This window comes from Amblyomma maculatum, chromosome 6, assembly GCF_055883805.1.
Source record: "Amblyomma maculatum isolate TAMU_Amacu chromosome 6, ASM5588380v1, whole genome shotgun sequence".
Classification (NCBI taxonomy): Eukaryota; Metazoa; Arthropoda; class Arachnida; order Ixodida; family Ixodidae; genus Amblyomma; species Amblyomma maculatum.
The window spans coordinates 161478534-161498981 of NC_139349.1; the positions used below are offsets into that span (position 1 = coordinate 161478534).

General features: G+C 43.0%; 1 pseudogene; it reads left to right on the forward strand.

The window, feature by feature from the left end:
- Positions 1-18568: 18568 nt before the first annotated feature.
- On the forward strand, positions 18569-19742 carry LOC146187319 (uncharacterized; annotated as a pseudogene).
- The last annotated feature ends 706 nt before the right edge of the window (positions 19743-20448 follow it).

Below are 20448 nucleotides of genomic sequence, written 5' to 3' on the forward strand. Positions count from 1 at the left end.
AATTCGAGTATGGCCCATTCAGTTGGCATCTCTAAGTAGGGATTCCTCACTCCGAAAATTTTGGCACTTTGGACACCCAAAATTTTACCTCATCAGAATGTGACCAAAAGTGATATCTAATGGAATTCGAGTATGGCCATTTCAGTGGGGATCTCTAAATCGGGATATCTCACACCCAAAATTTCTCCGCTTGGATACCAAAAATATGACCTCGTCAGAATGTGACCAAAATTGATGTCTAAACTAATTCGAATATGGCCAATTCAGTGGGATCTCTAGTCGGGATTGCTCACTCCCAAAATTTGGCCCCTTGGACACCGACAATTTGACCTCATCAGAATGTGACTAAAATTGATGTTAAACTAATTCGAGTGTGGCCAATTCAGTGGGGATCTCTAAATCGGGATATCTCACTCCCAAAATTTCGCCCCTTGGGCACCGAAAATTTGACCTTGTCAGAATGTGACTAAAAGTGATGTCTAAACTAATTCGAGCATGGCCGATTCAGTGGGGATCTCTAAGTCGGGATTGCTCACTCCCAAAATTTGGCCCCTTGGACAGCGACAATTTGACCTCATCAGAATGTGACCAAAATTGATGTCTAAACTAATTCGAATATGGCCAATTCAGTGGGATCTCTGAATCGGGATATCTCACTCCCAAAATTTCGTCCCTTGGACACCAAAAATTTGACCTTGTAGGAATGTGACTAAAAGTGATGTCTAAACTAATTCGAGTATGGCCGATTCAGTGGGGATCTCTAAGTCGCGATTGCTCACTCCCAAAATTTGGCTCCGTGGACACCAAACATTTGACCTCGTCAGAATGTGACTAAAGTTGATGTCTAAACAAATTCGATTATGGCCAATTCAGTGGGGATCTCAAGTCGGGATTGCTCACTCCCAAAATTTGGCCCCTTGGACACCGAACATTTGACCTTGTCAGAATGTGACTAAAGTTGATGTCTAAACTAATTCGAGTATGGCCAGTTCAGTGGGGATCTCTAGCAGGGATTGCTCACTCCCAAAATTTGGCCCCTTGGACACCGACAATTTGAACTCATCAGAATGTGACTAAAATTGATGTCTAAACTAATTCGAGTTTGGCCAATTCAGTGGGGATCTCTGAATCGGGATATCTCACTCCCAAAATTTCGTCCCTTGGACACCAAAAATTTGACCTTGTAGGAATGTGACTAAAAGTGATGTCTAAACTAATTCGAGTATGGCCGATTCAGTGGGGATCTCTAAGTCGGGATTGCTCACTCCCAAAATTTGGCCCCTTGGACACCGAACATTTGACCTCGTCAGAATGTGACTAAAGTTGACATCTAAACTAATTCGAGTATGGCCAATTCAGTGGGGATCTCAAGTCGGGATTGATGATTCCCAAAATTTGACCCCTTGGACACCCAAAATTTGACCTCATCAGAATGTGAACAAAATTGATCTCTAAACTAATTCGCGTATGGCCAATTCAGTGGGGATCTCCAGTCGGGATTGCTCACTCCCAAAATTTGGTCCCTTGACACCGACAATTTGACCTCATCAGAATGTGACCAAAAATTGAAGTCTAAACTAACTCGAGTGTGGCGAATTCAGTAGGGATCTCTAAATCGGAGATATCTCACTCCCAAAATTTCGTCCCTTGGACATCGAAAATTTGACCTCGTCAGAATGTGACTAAAAGTGATGTCTAAACTAATTCGAGTATGGCCAATTAAGTGGTGATCTCTAGCCGGGATTCCTCACTCCCAAAATTTCGCCCCTTGGACACCGAATTTGATCTCGTCAGAATGTGACTAAAAGTAATGTCTAAACTAATTCGAGTATGGCCGATTCAGTGGCGATCTCTAAGTCGGCATTGCTCACTCCCAAAATTTGGCCCCTTGGACACCCAAATATATGACCTCGTCAGAACGAGACCAAAATTGATGCCTAAACTAATTCGAGTATGGCCAGTTGAGTGGAGATCTCTATGCCGGGATTCCTCACTCCCAAAATTTCGCCCCGTGGACACTAAAAATTTGACCTCATCAGAACGTGACCAAAAGTGATGTCTAAACTAATTCGAGTATGGCCAATTCAGTGGGTATCTCTAAGTCGGGATTGCTCATACCCAAAAATTGGCCCCTTGGACACCTAAAATTTGACCTTGTGAGAATGTGACCAAAATTGATGTCTAAACTAATTCGAGTATGACCTATTCAGTGGGGATCTCTAGCCGGGATTGCTCACTTCCAAAATTTGGCCCCTTGGACACTTAAAAATTGATCTCTTCAGAATGTGACCGAAATTGATCTCTAAACTAATTCGAGTATGGCCAGTTCAGTGGGGATCTCTAGCAGGGATTGCTCACTCCCAAAATTTGGCCCCTTGGACACTTAAAAATTGACCTCATCAGAATGTGACCGAAATTGATGTCTAAACTAATTCGAGTATGGCCAGTTCAGTGGGGATCTCTATGCCAGGATTCCTCAATCGCAAAATTTTGCCCTTTGAACACCGAATTTGATCTCGTCAGAATGTGACATAAGTGATGTCTAAACTAATTCGAGTATGGCCGATTCAGTGGGGATCTTAAGTCGGGATTGATGATTCCCAAAATTTGGCTCATTGGACAGCAACAATTTTACCTCGTCAGAATGTGACCTAAATTGATGTCTAAATTAATTCGAGTATGGCCAATTAGTGGTGATCTCTAAGTAAGGATTGCTCACTCCCAAAATTTGGCCCCGTGGACACCCAAAATTTGACCTCATCAGAATGTGAACAAAATTGATGTCTAAACTAATTCGCGTATGGCCAATTCAGTGGGGATCTCCAGTCGGGATTGCTCACTCCCAAAATTTGGCCCCTTGGACACCGACAATTTGACCTCATCAGAACGTGACTAAAATTGATGTCTAAACTAATTCGAGTATGGCCTATTCAGTGGGGATCTCTAGCCGGGATTGCTCACTCCCAAAATTTGGCCCCTTGGACACTTAAAAATTGATCTCTTCAGAATGTGACCGAAATTGATATCTAAACTAATTCGAGTATGGCCAGTTCAGTGGGGATCTCTATGCCAGGATTCCTCAATCGCAAAATTTTGCCCTTTGGACACCGAATTTGATCTCGTCAGAATGTGACATAAGTGATGTCTAAACTAATTCGAGTATGGCCGATTCAGTGGGGATCTCAAGTCGGGATTGATGATTCCCAAAATTTGGCCCCTTGGAGAGTGACAATTTGACCTCGTCAGAATGTGACCAAAATTGATGTATAAATTAATTCGAGTATGGCCAATTAGTGGTGATCTCTAAGTAAGGATTGCTCACTCCCAAAATTTGGCCCCTTGGAAACCCAAAATTTGACCTCATCAGAATGTGAACAAAATTGATGTCTAAACTCATTCGAATATGGCCAATTCAGTGGGATCTCTAGTCGGGATTGCTCACTCCCAAAATTTGGCCCCTTGGACACCAACAATTTGACCTCATCAGAGTGTGACTAAAATTGATGTCTAAACTAATTCGAGTGTGGCCAATTCAGTGGGGATCTCTAAATCGGGATATCTCACTCCCAAAATTTCGCCCCTTGGACACCGAAAATTTGACCTCGCCAAAATGTGACTAAAAGCGATGTCTAAACTAATTCGAGTATGGCCAATTCAGTGGGGATCTCTACGCTGGGATTGCTCACTCCCAAAATTTGGCGCCTTGGACACTCAAAAATTGATCTCATCAGAATGAGACCAAAAGTGATTTCTAAACTAATTCGAGCATTGCCAATTCAGTTGGCATCTTAAAGTAGGGATTCCTCACTCCGAAAATTTTGGCACCTTGGACACCCAAATTTTTACCTCATCAGAATGTGACCAAAAGTGATATCTAATGGAATTCGAGTATGGCCATTTCAGTGGGGATCTCTAAATCGGGATATCTCACACCCAAAATTTTTCCGTTTGGATACCAAAATATGACCTCGTCAGAATGTGACCAAAATTGATGTCTAAACTAATTCGAATATGGCCAATTCAGTGGGATCTCCAGTCGGGATTGCTCACTCCCAAAAATTGGCCCCTTGGACACCGACAATTTGACCTCATCAGAATGTGACTAAAATTGATGTTAAACTAATTCGAGTGTGGCCAATTCAGTGGGGATCTCTAAATCGGGATATCTCACTCCCAAAATTTCGCCCCTTGGGCACCGAAAATTTGACCTCGTCAGAATGTGACTAAAGTTGATGTCTAAACTAATTCGATTATGGCCAATTCAGTGGGGATCTCAAGTCGGGATTGATGATTCCCAAAATTTGACCCCTTGGACACCCAAAATTTGACCTCATCAGAATGTGAACAAAATTGATGTCTAAACTAATTCGCGTATGGCCAATTCAGTGGGGATCTCCAGTCGGGATTGCTCACTCCCAAAATTTGGCCCCTTGGACACCGACAATTTGAACTCATCAGAATGTGACTAAAATTGATGTCTAAACTAATTCGAGTTTGGCCAATTCAGTGGGGATCTCTGAATCGGGATATCTCACTCCCAAAATTTCGTCCCTTGGACACCAAAAATTTGACCTTGTAGGAATGTGACTAAAAGTGATGTCTAAACTAATTCGAGTATGGCCGATTCAGTGGGGATCTCTAAGTCGGGATTGCTCACTCCAAAAATTTCGCCCCTTGGACACCGAACATTTGACCTCGTCAGAATGTGACTACAGTTGATGTCTAAACTAATTCGAGTATGGCCAATTCAGTGGGGATCTCAAGTCGGGATTGATGATTCCCAAAATTTGACCCCTTGGACACCCAAAATTTGACCTCATTAGAATGTGAACAAAATTGATCTCTAAACTAATTCGCGTATGGCCAATTCAGTGGGGATTTCCAGTCGGGATTGCTCACTCCCAAAATTTGGTCCCTTGACACCGACAATTTGACCTCATCAGAATGTGACCAAAAATTGATGTCTAAACTAACTCGAGTGTGGCGAATTCAGTGGGGATCTCTAAATCGGAGATATCTCACTCCCAAAATTTCGTCCCTTGGACATCGAAAATTTGACCTCGTCAGAATGTGACTAAAAGTGATGTCTAAACTAATTCGAGTATGGCCAATTAAGTGGTGATCTCTAGCCGGGATTCCTCACTCCCAAAAGTTCGCCCCTTGGACACCGAATTTGATCTCGTCAGAATGTGACTAAAAGTAATGTCTAAACTAATTCGAGTATGGCCGATTCAGTGGCGATCTCTAAGTCGGCATTGCTCACTCCCAAAATTTGGCCCCTTGGACACCCAAATATATGACCTCGTCAGAATGAGACCAAAATTGATGCCTAAAATAATTCGAGTATGGCCAGTTGAGTGGAGATCTCTATGCCGGGATTCCTCACTCCCAAAATTTCGCCCCGTGGACACTAAAAATTTGACCTCATCAGAACGTGACCAAAAGTGATGTCTAAACTAATTCGAGTATGGCCAATTCAGTGGGTATCTCTAAGTCGGGATTGCTCATACCCAAAAATTGGCCCCTTGGACACCTAAAATTTGACCTTGTGAGAATGTGACCAAAATTGATGTCTAAACTAATTCGAGTATGACCTATTCAGTGGGGATCTCTAGCCGGGATTGCTCACTCCAAAAATTTGGCCCCTTGGACACTTAAAAATTGACCTCATCAGAATGTGACCGAAATTGATGTCTAAACTAATTCGAGTATGGCCAGTTCAGTGGGGATCTCTATGCCAGGATTCCTCAATCGCAAAATTTTGCCCTTTGAACACCGAATTTGATCTCGTCAGAATGTGACATAAGTGATGTCTAAACTAATTCGAGTATGGCCGATTCAGTGGGGATCTCAAGTCGGGATTGATGATTCCCAAAATTTGGCTCGTTGGACAGCAACAATTTTACCTCGTCAGAATGTGACCTAAATTGATGTCTAAATTAATTCGAGTATGGCCAATTAGTGGTGATCTCTAAGTAAGGATTGCTCACTCCCAAAATTTGGCCCCTTGGACACCCAAAATTTGACCTCATCAGAATGTGAACAAAATTGATGTCTAAACTAATTCGCGTATGGCCAATTCAGTGGGGATCTCCAGTCGGGATTGCTCACTCCCAAAATTTGGTCCCTTGGACACCGACAATTTGACCTCATCAGAACGTGACTAAAATTGATGTCTAAACTAATTCCAGTATGGCCTATTCAGTGGGGATCTCTAGCCGGGATTGCTCACTCCCAAAATTTGGCCCCTTGGACACTTAAAAATTGATCTCTTCAGAATGTGACCGAAATTGATCTCTAAATTAATTCGAGTATGGCCAGTTCAGTGGGGATCTCTAGCAGGGATTGCTCACTCCCAAAATTTGGCCCCTTGGACACTTAAAAATTGACCTCGTCAGAATGTGACCGAAATTGATATCTAAACTAATTCGAGTATGGCCAGTTCAGTGGGGATCTCTATGCCAGGATTCCTCAATCGTAAAATTTTGCCCTTTGGACACCGAATTTGATCTCGTCAGAATGTGACATAAGTGATGTCTAAACTAATTCGAGTATGGCCGATTCAGTGGGGATCTCAAGTCGGGATTGATGATTCCCAAAATTTGGCCCCTTGGAGAGTGACAATTTGACCTCGTCAGAATGTGACCAAAATTGATGTATAAATTAATTCGAGTATGGCCAATTAGTGGTGATCTCTAAGTAAGGATTGCTCACTCCCAAAATTTGGCCCCTTGGAAACCCAAAATTTGACCTCATCAGAATGTGAACAAAATTGATGTCTAAACTCATTCGAATATGGCCAATTCAGTGGGATCTCTAGTCGGGATTGCTCACTCCCAAAATTTGGCCCCTTGGACACCAACAATTTGACCTCATCAGAGTGTGACTAAAATTGATGTCTAAACTAATCCGAGTGTGGCCAATTCAGTGGGGATCTCTAAATCGGGATATCTCACTCCCAAAATTTCGCCCCTTGGACACCGAAAATTTGACCTCGCCAAAATGTGACTAAAAGCGATGTCTAAACTAATTCGAGTATGGCCAATTCAGTGGGGATCTCTACGCTGGGATTGCTCACTCCCAAAATTTGGCGCCTTGGACACTCAAAAATTGATCTCATCAGAATGAGACCAAAAGTGATTTCTAAACTAATTCGAGCATTGCCAATTCAGTTGGCATCTTTAAGTAGGGATTCCTCACTCCGAAAATTTTGGCACCTTGGACACCGACAATTTGAACTCATCAGAATGTGACTAAAATTGATGTCTAAACTAATTCGAGTTTGGCCAATTCAGTGGGGATCTCTGAATCGGGATATCTCACTCCCAAAATTTCGTCCCTTGGACACCAAAAATTTGACCTTGTAGGAATGTGACTAAAAGTGATGTCTAAACTAATTCGAGTATGGCCGATTCAGTGGGGATCTCTAAGTCGGGATTGCTCACTCCCAAAATTTCGCCCCTTGGACACCGAACATTTGACCTCGTCAGAATGTGACTAAAGTTGATGTCTAAACTAATTCGAGTATGGCCAATTCAGTGGGGATCTCAAGTCGGGATTGATGATTCCCAAAATTTGACCCCTTGGGCACCCAAAATTTGACCTTATCAGAATGTGAACAAAATTGATCTCTAAACTAATTCGCGTATGGCCAATTCAGTGGGGATCTCCAGTCGGGATTGCTCACTCCCAAAATTTGGTCCCTTGACACCGACAATTTCACCTCATCAGAATGTGACCAAAAATTGATGTCTAAACTAACTCGAGTGTGGCGAATTCAGTGGGGATCTCTAAATCGGAGATATCTCACTCCCAAAATTTCGTCCCTTGGACATCGAAAATTTGACCTCGTCAGAATGTGACTAAAAGTGATGTCTAAACTAATTCGAGTATGGCCAATTAAGTGGTGATCTCTAGCCGGGATTCCTCACTCCCAAAATTTCGCCCCTTGGACACCGAATTTGATCTCGTCAGAATGTGACTAAAAGTAATGTCTAAACTAATTCGAGTATGGCCGATTCAGTGGCGATCTCTAAGTCGGCATTGCTCACTCCCAAAATTTGGCCCCTTGGACACCCAAATATATGACCTCGTCAGAATGAGACCAAAATTGATGCCTAAACTAATTCGAGTATGGCCAGTTGAGTGGAGATCTCTATGCCGGGATTCCTCACTCCCAAAGTTTCGCCCCGTGGACACTAAAAATTTGACCTCATCAGAACGTGACCAAAAGTAATGTCTAATCTAATTCGAGTATGGCCAATTCAGTGGGTATCTCTAAGTCGGGATTGCTCATACCCAAAAATTGGCCCCTTGGACACCTAAAATTTGACCTTGTGAGAATGTGACCAAAATTGATGTCTAAACTAAATCGAGTATGACCTATTCAGTGGGGATCTCTAGCCGGGATTGCTCACTCCCAAAATTTGGCCCCTTGGACACTTAAAAATTGATCTCTTCAGAATGTGACCGAAATTGATCTCTAAACTAATTCGAGTATGGCCAGTTCAGTGGGGATCTCTAGCAGGGATTGCTCACTCCAAAAATTTGGCCCCTTGGACACTTAAAAATTGACCTCATCAGAATGTGACCGAAATTGATGTCTAAACTAATTCGAGTATGGCCAGTTCAGTGGGGATCTCTATGCCAGGATTCCTCAATCGCAAAATTTTGCCCTTTGAACACCGAATTTGATCTCGTCAGAATGTGACATAAGTGATGTCTAAACTAATTCGAGTATGGCCGATTCAGTGGGGATCTCAAGTCGGGATTGATGATTCCCAAAATTTGGCTCGTTGGACAGCAACAATTTTACCTCGTCAGAATGTGACCTAAATTGATGTCTAAATTAATTCGAGTACGGCCAATTAGTGGTGATCTCTAAGTAAGGATTGCTCACTCCCAAAATTTGGCCCCTTGGACACCCAAAATTTGACCTCATCAGAATGTGAACAAAATTGATGTCTAAACTAATTCGCATATGGCCAATTCAGTGGGGATCTCCAGTCGGGATTGCTCACTCCCAAAATTTGGCCCCTTGGACACCGACAATTTGACCTCATCAGAACGTGACTAAAATTGATGTCTAAACTAATTCGAGTATGGCCTATTCAGTGGGGATCTCTAGCCGGGATTGCTCACTCCCAAAATTTGGCCCCTTGGACACTTAAAAATTGATCTCTTCAGCATGTGACCGAAATTGATCTCTAAATTAATTCGAGTATGGCCAGTTCAGTGGGGATCTCTAGCAGGGATTGCTCACTCCCAAAATTTGGCCCCTTGGACACTTAAAAATTGACCTCGTCAGAATGTGACCGAAATTGATATCTAAACTAATTCGAGTATGGCCAGTTCAGTGGGGATCTCTATGCCAGGATTCCTCAATCGCAAAATTTTGCCCTTTGGACACCGAATTTGATCTCGTCAGAATGTGACATAAGTGATGTCTAAACTAATTCGAGTATGGCCGATTCAGTGGGGATCTCAAGTCGGGATTGATGATTCCCAAAATTTGGCCCCTTGGAGAGTGACAATTTGACCTCGTCAGAATGTGACCAAAATTGATGTATAAATTAATTCGAGTATGGCCAATTAGTGGTGATCTCTAAGTAAGGATTGCTCACTCCCAAAATTTGGCCCCTTGGAAACCCAAAATTTGACCTCATCAGAATGTGAACAAAATTGATGTCTAAACTCATTCGAATATGGCCAATTCAGTGGGATCTCTAGTCGGGATTGCTCACTCCCAAAATTTGGCCCCTTGGACACCAACAATTTGACCTCATCAGAGTGTGACTAAAATTGATGTCTAAACTAATTCGAGTGTGGCCAATTCAGTGGGGATCTCTAAATCGGGATATCTCACTCCCAAAATTTCGCCCCTTGGACACCGAAAATTTGACCTCGCCAAAATGTGACTAAAAGCGATGTCTAAACTAATTCGAGTATGGCCAATTCAGTGGGGATCTCTACGCTGGGACTGCTCACTCCCAAAATTTGGCGCCTTGGACACTCAAAAATTGATCTCATCAGAATGTGACCAAAAGTGATGTCTAAACTAATTCGAGCATTGCCAATTCAGTTGGCATCTTTAAGTAGGGATTCCTCACTCCGAAAATTTTGGCACCTTGGACACCCAAATTTTTACCTCATCAGAATGTGACCAAAAGTGATATCTAATGGAATTCGAGTATGGCCATTTCAGTGGGGATCTCTAAATCGGGATATCTCACACCCAAAATTTCTCCGCTTGGATACCAAAATATGACCTCGTCAGAATGTGACCAAAATTGATGTCTAAACAAATTCGAATATGGCCAATTCAGTGGGATCTCCAGTCGGGATTGCTCACTCCCAAAAATTGGCCCCTTGGACACCGACAATTTGACCTCATCAGAATGTGACTAAAATTGATGTTAAACTAATTCGAGTGTGGCCAATTCAGTGGGGATCTCTAAATCGGGATATCTCACTCCCAAAATTTCGCCCCTTGGGCACCGAAAATTTGACCTTGCCAGAATGTGACTAAAAGTGATGTCTGAACTAATTCGAGCATGGCCGATTCAGTGGGGATCTCTAAGTCGGGATTGCTCACTCCCAAAATTTGGCCCCTTGGACAGCGACAATTTGACCTCATCAGAATGTGACAAATTTGATGTCTAAACTAACTCGAGTATGGCCAATTCAGTTGGCATCTCTAAGTAGGGATTCCTCAGTCCGAAAATTTTGGCACCCTGGACACCCAAAATTCTACCTCATCAGAATGTGACAAAAAGTGATATCTAAAGGTATTCGAGTACGGCCATTTCAGTGGGGATCTCTAAATCGGGATATGTCACACCCAAAATTTCGCCCCTTGGACACCGAAAATTGGACCTCGTCAGATTGTGACCAATATTGACGTCTAAACTAATTCGAGTTTGGCGAATTCAGTGGGGATCTCTAAATCTGGATTGCTCACTCCCAAAATATCTCCGCTTGGATACCAAAAATATGATCTCGTCAGAATGAGACCAAAATTGATGTCTAAACTAATTCGAGTATGGCCAGTTGAGTGGAGATCTCTATGCCGGGATTCCTCACTCCCAAAATTTCGCCCCGTGGACACTCAAAACTTGACCTCATCAGAATGTGACCAAAAGTGATGTCTAAACTAATTCGAGTATGGCCAATTCAGTGGGGATCTCTAAGTCGGGATTGCTCATACCCAAAAATTGGCCCCTTGGACACCTAAAATTTGACCTTGTCAGATTGTGACTAAAAGTGATGTCTAAACTAATTCGAGTATGGCCAATTCAGTGGTGATCTATAAGTTGGGATTGCTCACTCCGAAAATTTGGCCACTTGGACACCGTACATTTGACCTTGTCAGAATGTGACCAAAATTGATGTCTAAATTAATTCGAGTATGGCCAATTAGGTGGTGATCTCTAAGCCGGGTTTGCTCACTCCCAAAATTTGGCCCCTTGGACACCCAAAATTTGACCTTGTCAGAATGTGACCAAAATTGATGTCTAAACTAATTCGAGTATGGCAATTCAGTGGGGATCTCTAGCCGGGATTGCTCACTCCCGAACTTTGGCCCCTTGGACAAATAAAAATTGACCTCATCAGAATGTGACCGAAATTGATGTCTAAACTAATTCGAGTATGGCCAATTCAGTGGGGATCTCTAAGTCGGGATTGCTCATACCCAAAAATTGGCCCCTTGGACACCTAAAATTTGACCTTGTCAGATTGTGACTAAAAGTGATGTCTAAACTAATTCGAGTATGGCCAATTCAGTGGTGATCTATAAGTTGTAATTGCTCACTCCGAAAATTTGGCCACTTGGACACCCTACATTTGACATTGTCAGAATGTGAGAAAAATTGATGTCTAAACTAATTCGAGTATAGCCAATTAAGTGGTGATCTCTAAGCCGGGTTTGCTCACTCCCAAAAGTTGGCCCCTCGACACCCAAAATTTGACCTTGACAAATGTGACCAAAATTGATGTCTAAACTAATTCGAGTATGGCCTATTCAGTGGGGAATTCTAGCTGGGATTGCTCACTCCCAAAATTTAGCCCCTTGGACACTTAAAAATTGACCTCATCAGAATGTGACCGAAATTGATGTCTAAACTAATTGGAGTATGGCCAGTTCAGTGGGGATCTCTATGCCAGGATTCCTCAAACGCAAAATTTCGCCCTTTGGACAAAGAATTTGATCTCGTCAGAATGTGACTTAAAGTGGTGTCTAAACTAATTCGAGTATGGCCGATTCAGTGGGGATCTCAAGCCGGGATTGATGATTCCCAAAATTTGGCCCCTTGGACAGCGACAATTTGACCTCGTCAGAATGTGACCAAAACTGATGTCTAAATTAATTCGAGTATGGCCAATTAGTGGTGATCTCTAAATCGCAATTGCTCACTCCCAGAATTTTGCCCCTTGGACACCGAAATTTCTACCTCGTCAGAATGTGACTAAAATTGATGTCCAAACTGATTCGAGTAAATCAGTTCAGTGGGGATCTCTATGTCGGGATTGCTCACTCCCAAAATTTGGCCCCTTGGACACCTAAAATTTGACCTCGCAGAATGTGACCAAAATTGATGTCTAAACTAATTCGAGTATGGCTAATTCAGTCGGGATCTCTAAATCGGGATTGCTCACTCGCAAAATTTGGCCCCGTAGACATAGAAAATTTGACCCCCTCAGAATGTAACCAAATTTGATGTTAAACTAATTCGAATAGGGCCAATTCAGTGGGGATCTCAAAGTCGGGATTGCTCACTCCCAAAATTTGGTCTCTTTGACGTCCGAAATTTGACCTTGTCAGAATGTGACCAAAATTTATGTCTAAACTAATTCGAGTGTGGCCAATTCAGAGGGGATCTCTACGCTGGTATTGCTCACTCCCAAAATTTGGCCCCTTGGACACTCAAAAATTGATCTCATCAGAATGTGACCAAAACTGATGTCTAAACTAATTCGAGTATGGCCAATTCATTTGGCATCTTTAAGTAGGGATTCCTTAGTCCGAAAATTTTGGCACCCTGGACACCCAAAATTCTACCTCATCAGAATGTGACCAAAAGTGCTATCTAAAGGAATTCGAGTATGGCCATTTCAGTGGGGATCTCTAAATCGGGATATGTCACACCCAAAATTTTGCCCCTTGGACACCGAAAATTGGACCTCGTCAGAATGTGTCCAATATTGATGTCTAAACTAATTCGAGTTTGGCGAATTCAGTGGGGATCTCTAAATCTGAATTGCTCACTCCCAAAATTTCTCCGCTTGGATACCAAAAATATGATCTCGTTAGAATGCGACCAAAATTGATGCCTAAACTAAATCGAGTATGGCCAATTCAGTGGGGATCTCTAAGTCGGGATTGCTCACTCCCAAAATTTGGCCCCTTGGACACCCAAAATTTGATCTTGTCAGAATGTGACCAAAATTGATGTTTAAACTAATTCGAGTATGGCCAGTTCAGTGGGGATCTCTATGCCGGGATTCCTCAATCGCAAAATTTTGCCCTTTGGACACCGAATTTGATCTCGTCAGAATGTGACATATGTGATGTCTAAACTAATTCGAGTATGGCCGATTCAGTGGGGATCTCAAGTCGGGATTGATGATTCCTAAATTTGGCTCGATGGACAGTGACAATTTTACCTCGTCAGAATGTGACCTAAATTGATGTCTAAATTAATTCGAGTATGGCCAATTAGTGGTGATCTCTAAGTAAGGATTGCTCACTCCCAAAATTTGGCCCCTTGGACACCCAAAATTTGACCTCATCAGAATGTGAACAAAATTGATGTCTAAACTAATTCGCGTATGGCCAATTCAGTGGGGATCTCAAGTCGGGATTGCTCACTCCCAAAATTTGGCCCCTTGGACACCGACAATTTGACGTCATCAGAATGTGACTAAAATTGATGTCTAAACTAATTCGAGTATGGCCTATTCAGTGGGGATCTCTAGCCGGGATTGCTCACTCCCAAAATTTGGCCCCTTGGACACTTAAAAACTGATCTCTTCAGAATGTGACCGAAATTGATCTCTAAACTAATTCGAGTATGGCCAGTTCAGCGGGGATCTCTAGCAGGGATTGCTCACTCCCAAAATTTGGCCCCTTGGACACTTAAAAATTGACCTCATCAGAATGTCACCGAAATTGATATCTAAACTAATTCGAGTATGGCCAGTTCAGTGGGGATCTCTATGCCAGGATTCCTCAATCGCAAAATTTTGCCCTTTGGACACCGAATTTGATCTCGTCAGAATGTGACATAAGTGATGTCTAAACTAATTAGAGTATGGCCGATTCAGTGGGGATCTCAAGTCGGGATTGATGATTCCCAAAATTTGGTCCCTTGGACAGCGACAATTTGACCTCGTCAGAATGTGACCAAAATTGATGTCTAAATTAATTCGAGTATGGCCAATTAGTGGTGATCTCTAAGTAAGGATTGCTCACTCCCAAAATTTGGCCCCTTGGACACCCAAAAATTGACCTCATCAGAATGTGAACAAAATTGATATCTAAACTAATTCGCGTATGGCCAATTCAGTGGGGATCTCCAGTCGGGATTGCTCACTCCCAAAATTTGGCCCTTTGGACACTGACAATTTGACCTCATCAGAATGTGACTAAAATTGATGTCTAAACTAATTCGAGTGTGGCCAATTCAGTGGGGATCTCTAAATCGGGATATCTCACTCCCAAAATTTCGTCCCTTGGACACCGAAAATTTTACCTCGTCAGAATGTGACTAAAAGTGATGTCTAAACTAATTCGAGTATGGCAAATTAGGTGGGGATCTCTAGCCGGGATTGCTCACTCCCAAAATTTGGCCTCCTGGACACTTAAAAATTGACCTCATCAGAATGTGACCGAAATTGATGTCTAAACTAATTCGAGTATGGCCAGTTCAGTGGGGATCTCTATGCCGGGATTCCTCACTCCCAAAATTTCGCCCCTTGGACACCGAATTTGATCTCGTCAGAATGTGTCTAAAAGTGATGTCTAAACTAATTCGAGTATGGCCAGTTCAGTGGGGATCCTAAGTCGGGATTGCTCACTCCCAAAATTTGGCCCCAAGGACAGCGACAATTTGACCTCGTGAGATGTGACCAAAATTGATGTCTAAACTAATTTGAGTATGGCCATTTGAGTGGAGATCTCTATGCCGGGATTGCTCCCTCCCAAAATTTCGCCCCTTGTACACCCAAAATTTGACCTCGTCAGAATGTGAACAAAACTGATGTCTAATATAATTCGCGTATGGCCAATTAGTGGTGATCTCTAAATCGCGATTGCTCACTCCCAGAATTTTGCCCCTTGGACACCGAAAATTCTACCTCGTCAGAATGTGACTAAAATTGATGTCCAAACTAATTCGAGTAAATCAATTCAGTGGGGATCTCTATGTCGGGATTGCTCACTCCCAAAATTTGGCCCCTTGGACACCTAAAATTTGACCTCGCAGAATGTGACCAAAATTGATGTCTAAACTAATTCGAGTATGGCTAATTCAGTTGGGATCTCTAAATCGCGATTGCTCACTCCCAAAATTTGGCCCCTTGGACACCGACAATTTGACCTCATCAGAATGTGACTAAAATTGATGTTAAACTAATTCGAGTGTGGTCAATTCAGTGGGGATCTCTAAATCGGGATATCTCACTCCCAAAATTTCGCCCCTTGGGCACCGAAAATTTGACCTTGTCAGAATGTGACTAAAAGTGATGTCTAAACTAATTCGAGTATGGCCAGTTCAGTGGGGATCTCTAAGTCGGGATTGCTCACTCCCAAAATTTGGCCCCTTGGACACCCAAAAATATGACCTCGTCAGAATGAGACCAAAATTGATGTCTAAACTAATTCGAGTATGGCCAGTTGAGTGGAGATCTCTATGCCGGGATTCCTCACTCCCAAAATTTCGCCCCGTGGACACTAAAAATTTGACCTCATCAGAACGTGACCAAAAGTGATGTCTAAACTAATTCGAGTATGGCCAATTCAGTGGGTATCTCTAAGTCGGGATTGCTCATACCCAAAAATTGGCCCCTTGGACACCTAAAATTTGACCTTGTCAGAATGTGACCAAAATTGATGTCTAAACTAATTCGAGTATGGCCTATTCAGTGGGGATCTCTAGCCGGGATTGCTCACTCCCAAAATTTGGCCCCTTGGACACTTAAAAATTGATCTCTTCAGAATGTGACCGAAATTGATCTCTAAACTAATTCGAGTATGGCCAGTTCAGTGGGGATCTCTAGCAGGGATTGCTCACTCCCAAAATTTGGCCCCTTGGACACTTAAAAATTGACCTCATCAGAATGTGACCGAAATTGATGTCTAAACTAATTCGAGTATGGCCAGTTCAGTGGGGATCTCTATGCCAGGATTCCTCAATCGCAAAATTTTGCCCTTTGGACACCGAATTTGATCTCGTCAGAATGTGACATATATGATGTCTAAACTAATTCGAGTATGGCTGATTCAGTGGGGATCTCAAGTCGGGATTGATGATTCCCAAAATTTGGCTCGTTGGACAGCGACAATTTTACCTCGTCAGAATGTGACCTAAATTGATGTCTAAATTAATTCGAGTATGGCCAATTAGTGGTGATCTCTAAGTAAGGATTGCTCACTCCCAAAATTTGGCCCCTTGGACACCCAAAATTTGACCTCATCAGAATGTGAACAAAATTGATGTCTAAACTAATTCGCATATGGCCAATTCAGTGGGGATCTCCAGTCGGGATTGCTCACTCCCAAAATTTGGCCCCTTGGACACCGACAATTTGACCTCATCAGAATGTGACTAAAATTGATGTCTAAACTAATTCGAGTATGGCCTATTCAGTGGGGATCTCTAGCCGGGATTGCTCACTCCCAAAATTTGGCCCCTTGGACACTTAAAAATAGATCTCTTCAGAATGTGACCGAAATTGATCTCTAAACTAATTCGAGTATGGCCAGTTCAGTGGGGATCTCTAGCAGGGATTGCTCACTCCCTAAATTTGGCCCCTTGGACACTTAAAAATTGACCTCATCAGAATGTGACCGAAATTGATATCTAAACTAATTCGAGTATGGCCAATTAGTGGTGATCACTAAGTCAGGATTGCTCGCTCCCAAAATTTGGCCCCTTGGACACCCAAAATTTGACCTCATCAGAATGTGAACAAAATCGATGTCTAAACTAATTCGAGTGTGGCCAATTCAGTGGGGATCTCTAAATCGGGATATCTCACTCCCAAAATTTCGTCCCTTGGACACCGAAAATTTGACCTTGTCGGAATGTGACTAAAAGTGATGTCTAAACTAATTCGAGTATGGCCGGTTCAGTGGGGATCTCTAACGCCCGTATTCACAAATGCGCCTCGACTCGACGCTCCACCTCCACTCCGTGGAGGAGAGATATCAGCCGCTCCTCCACTCAAGAGGCATTTCGGTTTCAAGAACCCCGCTCGGCTTTCACTCCGACGAGGCGCCCTCGAGAAACCATCCTCCACTCCACCTCCATCGACCTGGCGAAAAGGAAGTATGGAGACGAGATTAAGAGCAAATTTTTTCGTATAAACTGCGTGCTGTCATGTGTAACATGCGCAATTTCTAGCAAGGCGTGCTTCTGAATTAACTTCTGAAGGAAGATCGACGGTTACAATAGAAAAAACGCGCTTTCCGCACTGCGAGTAATGGCGCGGCCGGAAACGCGTTCGCATCTGGCAACACTCGCGCGAACAACATGCGCGAAACATCTGCGAGGGGCGAGTGGCGGATGCGCTGTAAAGTCGTCTGCTGCCAGTGCTTCTCGGCGCTTTGTAATGCCTGGACAAGCAAGCAAGGCATTCAAAGGCGTACTTGCTACGGCGCTTCTTTTCTGCGTACGTCTCTTAAAAAAAAAGAAAGAAAGAAGAAAAAAAAACGCTGGTCGGTCTCGGCCAAGCAGTCGCGACTGCGTTTCATTAGCCGACGCCTTGGGCGGCATGCCCACAGCTCTCGCGCGGCACTTTCTTCCTATCTGACAAGTTTCTTCATTTTTTAGCGCTGTTTCGTTTCAGAGGTTCGGCTAGCAGCGACTCTGTTGTGAATGGTGAAGCGAAAATAGAAAAACCTAGCAGAGCGTACACTGCTCTGTTACTTTCGGGTGGTCGTTCGTGCAACACTCCGCTGAAGCAAACGCTGCTTGCGTTTGGAAGAACAGCTGGGAGCTGTATTCAGCAATGCGCAAAGCATGCCCGGAAACGCAGAATGGGGTTCGAACGCGCACCCTGAGGCGCTGGGCTACGCACTGATATGCGTACGACACAGATGGGCCGCGTACTTGGTCCGCGAGCGCCCACTTTGGTCGTCGTTCGCGCATATGGAATAGCAAAGTGATTGCTAGTCTTTTTTCACTGTCCTTTGAACAGAACTGTGAGTGCAAGGAAAAGAGGGGTGCGCGGAAAGATAAGAAAGCAAAAAAAAAAATTCTACGCCATGCCGCCGAGAACCACAGCCGAAGAGTTTTGCTAGCGTAGTCGAACGCTTCGGACGTCTCTACGTCGGTGCTCTATCGAAATGTCCTCATCAGCCGAGAGCCAAAGTATTCAGCCTTTTCAAGAGGCTGCGCGGTTTATTTACACAAAGGAGGAACGCGAAGTGCTCAGAGCGCTTGTCGGGAAATATACAAGAACCATTGAAAATAAGCGCACAAATAGCGCTTCGATAGAAGCGAAAAACAAGGCATGGGAGAAGTTGTGCCTGGAGTACGACAGCCAGCCCAACATGCGGCCAAGAACTGCGAAGCAGCTGCGCAAACTATGGGATAACGAAAAGTCCAGATGGAAAAAAACTGACTCCAAGGAGAAGCGTGATCTATATGCAACTGGTAAGTACCATTTTTTGACACCTTCGTAAATTTTCGACAATTCCATTTCTGTGGCCTGTGGTGAGAAACACGCGCCTGCTTGATTGCAACAATGTATGCATGCTGCATGCAGGATCCTTGACCAGGTCATTTATAATTTCCCAGTGCCGCGAACCCGTTATCATATTTGATGCATGTTTATTTTTTGTTCTATGGAGCTTGGGTAGAATATACTTTGATGCGCCAAAATTTTAAGAAAACTGCCTTCCGCTAAAAATGTTTGATGTGTAATGGTGTGCGACTTCTGTCAGACAATTCCTCATCTCTCTCTTGTTTTTTTTAGAGTATTTGTGGGCTTAAATACAGGAATATGTATTAAGGCCAACGAATCGTTTTGAGATATTATATGGTCCACGCCACTCAGAATGTGAAATATACACACCAGCTTCTCGATGTTTAATTGCACTAACAGCAATTTTTATTGATGGCTTAATTATTATGTTAAGCTGAAAACTATGCATATTCAAAAGGCATACATGCGGGTTGGCACACTGGGGTAGAAATTATTCCCTTTTGATCCAAACGTTGGGCATAAAGGGTCAGATCTACCCTTTCATTGACTGTGCATACATTAAGTTGTTATACATGCAGGTTTCGCATATGTACCATTTTGATTTCAGGAGGTGGATCACGAGGATGCCGTCCAATGAGCCCATCATTGGAGCTTGTAGGAGCATTGGCATCACATATGTCAACGCGGGTAGAAAATCCATACGACAGTGATGGCATTCACATGGGCGAGCCAGTTTAGCACTTCCACCGGCTGCCATGCTCAACGCGATGGTGGACCCAGATCTTGACTGGACTGACATGCCTGGTAATTAGCCTTTTTTGTTGTTTCTACAGACTTGCAGCAATTGCTTTCAAGCATCCTTTTGAGAGACATTGGTTTGTATAGCATGCAGAGTAATCTGTATAAAAGGCTGAAAATATATATTATACAGTTGCTTGTGCATGACAGAGCGACCTTGCGGCTGCATTCTTATGTAGCATCAGTGCAATTTTCAGGGCCATAGATCAAAGCAAAATGGCTGCATGATGACGCCAAAAAGCACCTTCATGTCATTGTTTACCTGGGATACTTGACATGCCGAATGAAACGACTCGTGTGTTCACCCTGGAGTGGCGGCCGCCTTTTGCATATTCATCCCTTAATAAGCAAGGCAGCATAAAGTGCAGGACGAAGAGACAAAGGGAATTAACAACTCAGCTCTTTATTTCTAAAAACACAGGTGATATCGAAGAATGGATGCATCATTTTGCCTATCTATTGGCCAGTTTTCATTCAAGCTTTAATTTTATCTTTCAGCCAAGAAAAACACTATACCCTAGCATACATGACATTCATTCACTGAACAATGTTTCTATGCAGACGTCCTTAAAGATGTTGAATCAGCTGTGAATATATCCAATGATATTAAGTGATTTCATAAAGTGGTTGCATCTTCGCTATTATTTTCAATACCATGTACTCACTAAATTTGTAGCACATGCCTTGCAGCTTCGCTCCTGTGATATATGATTTTGAATA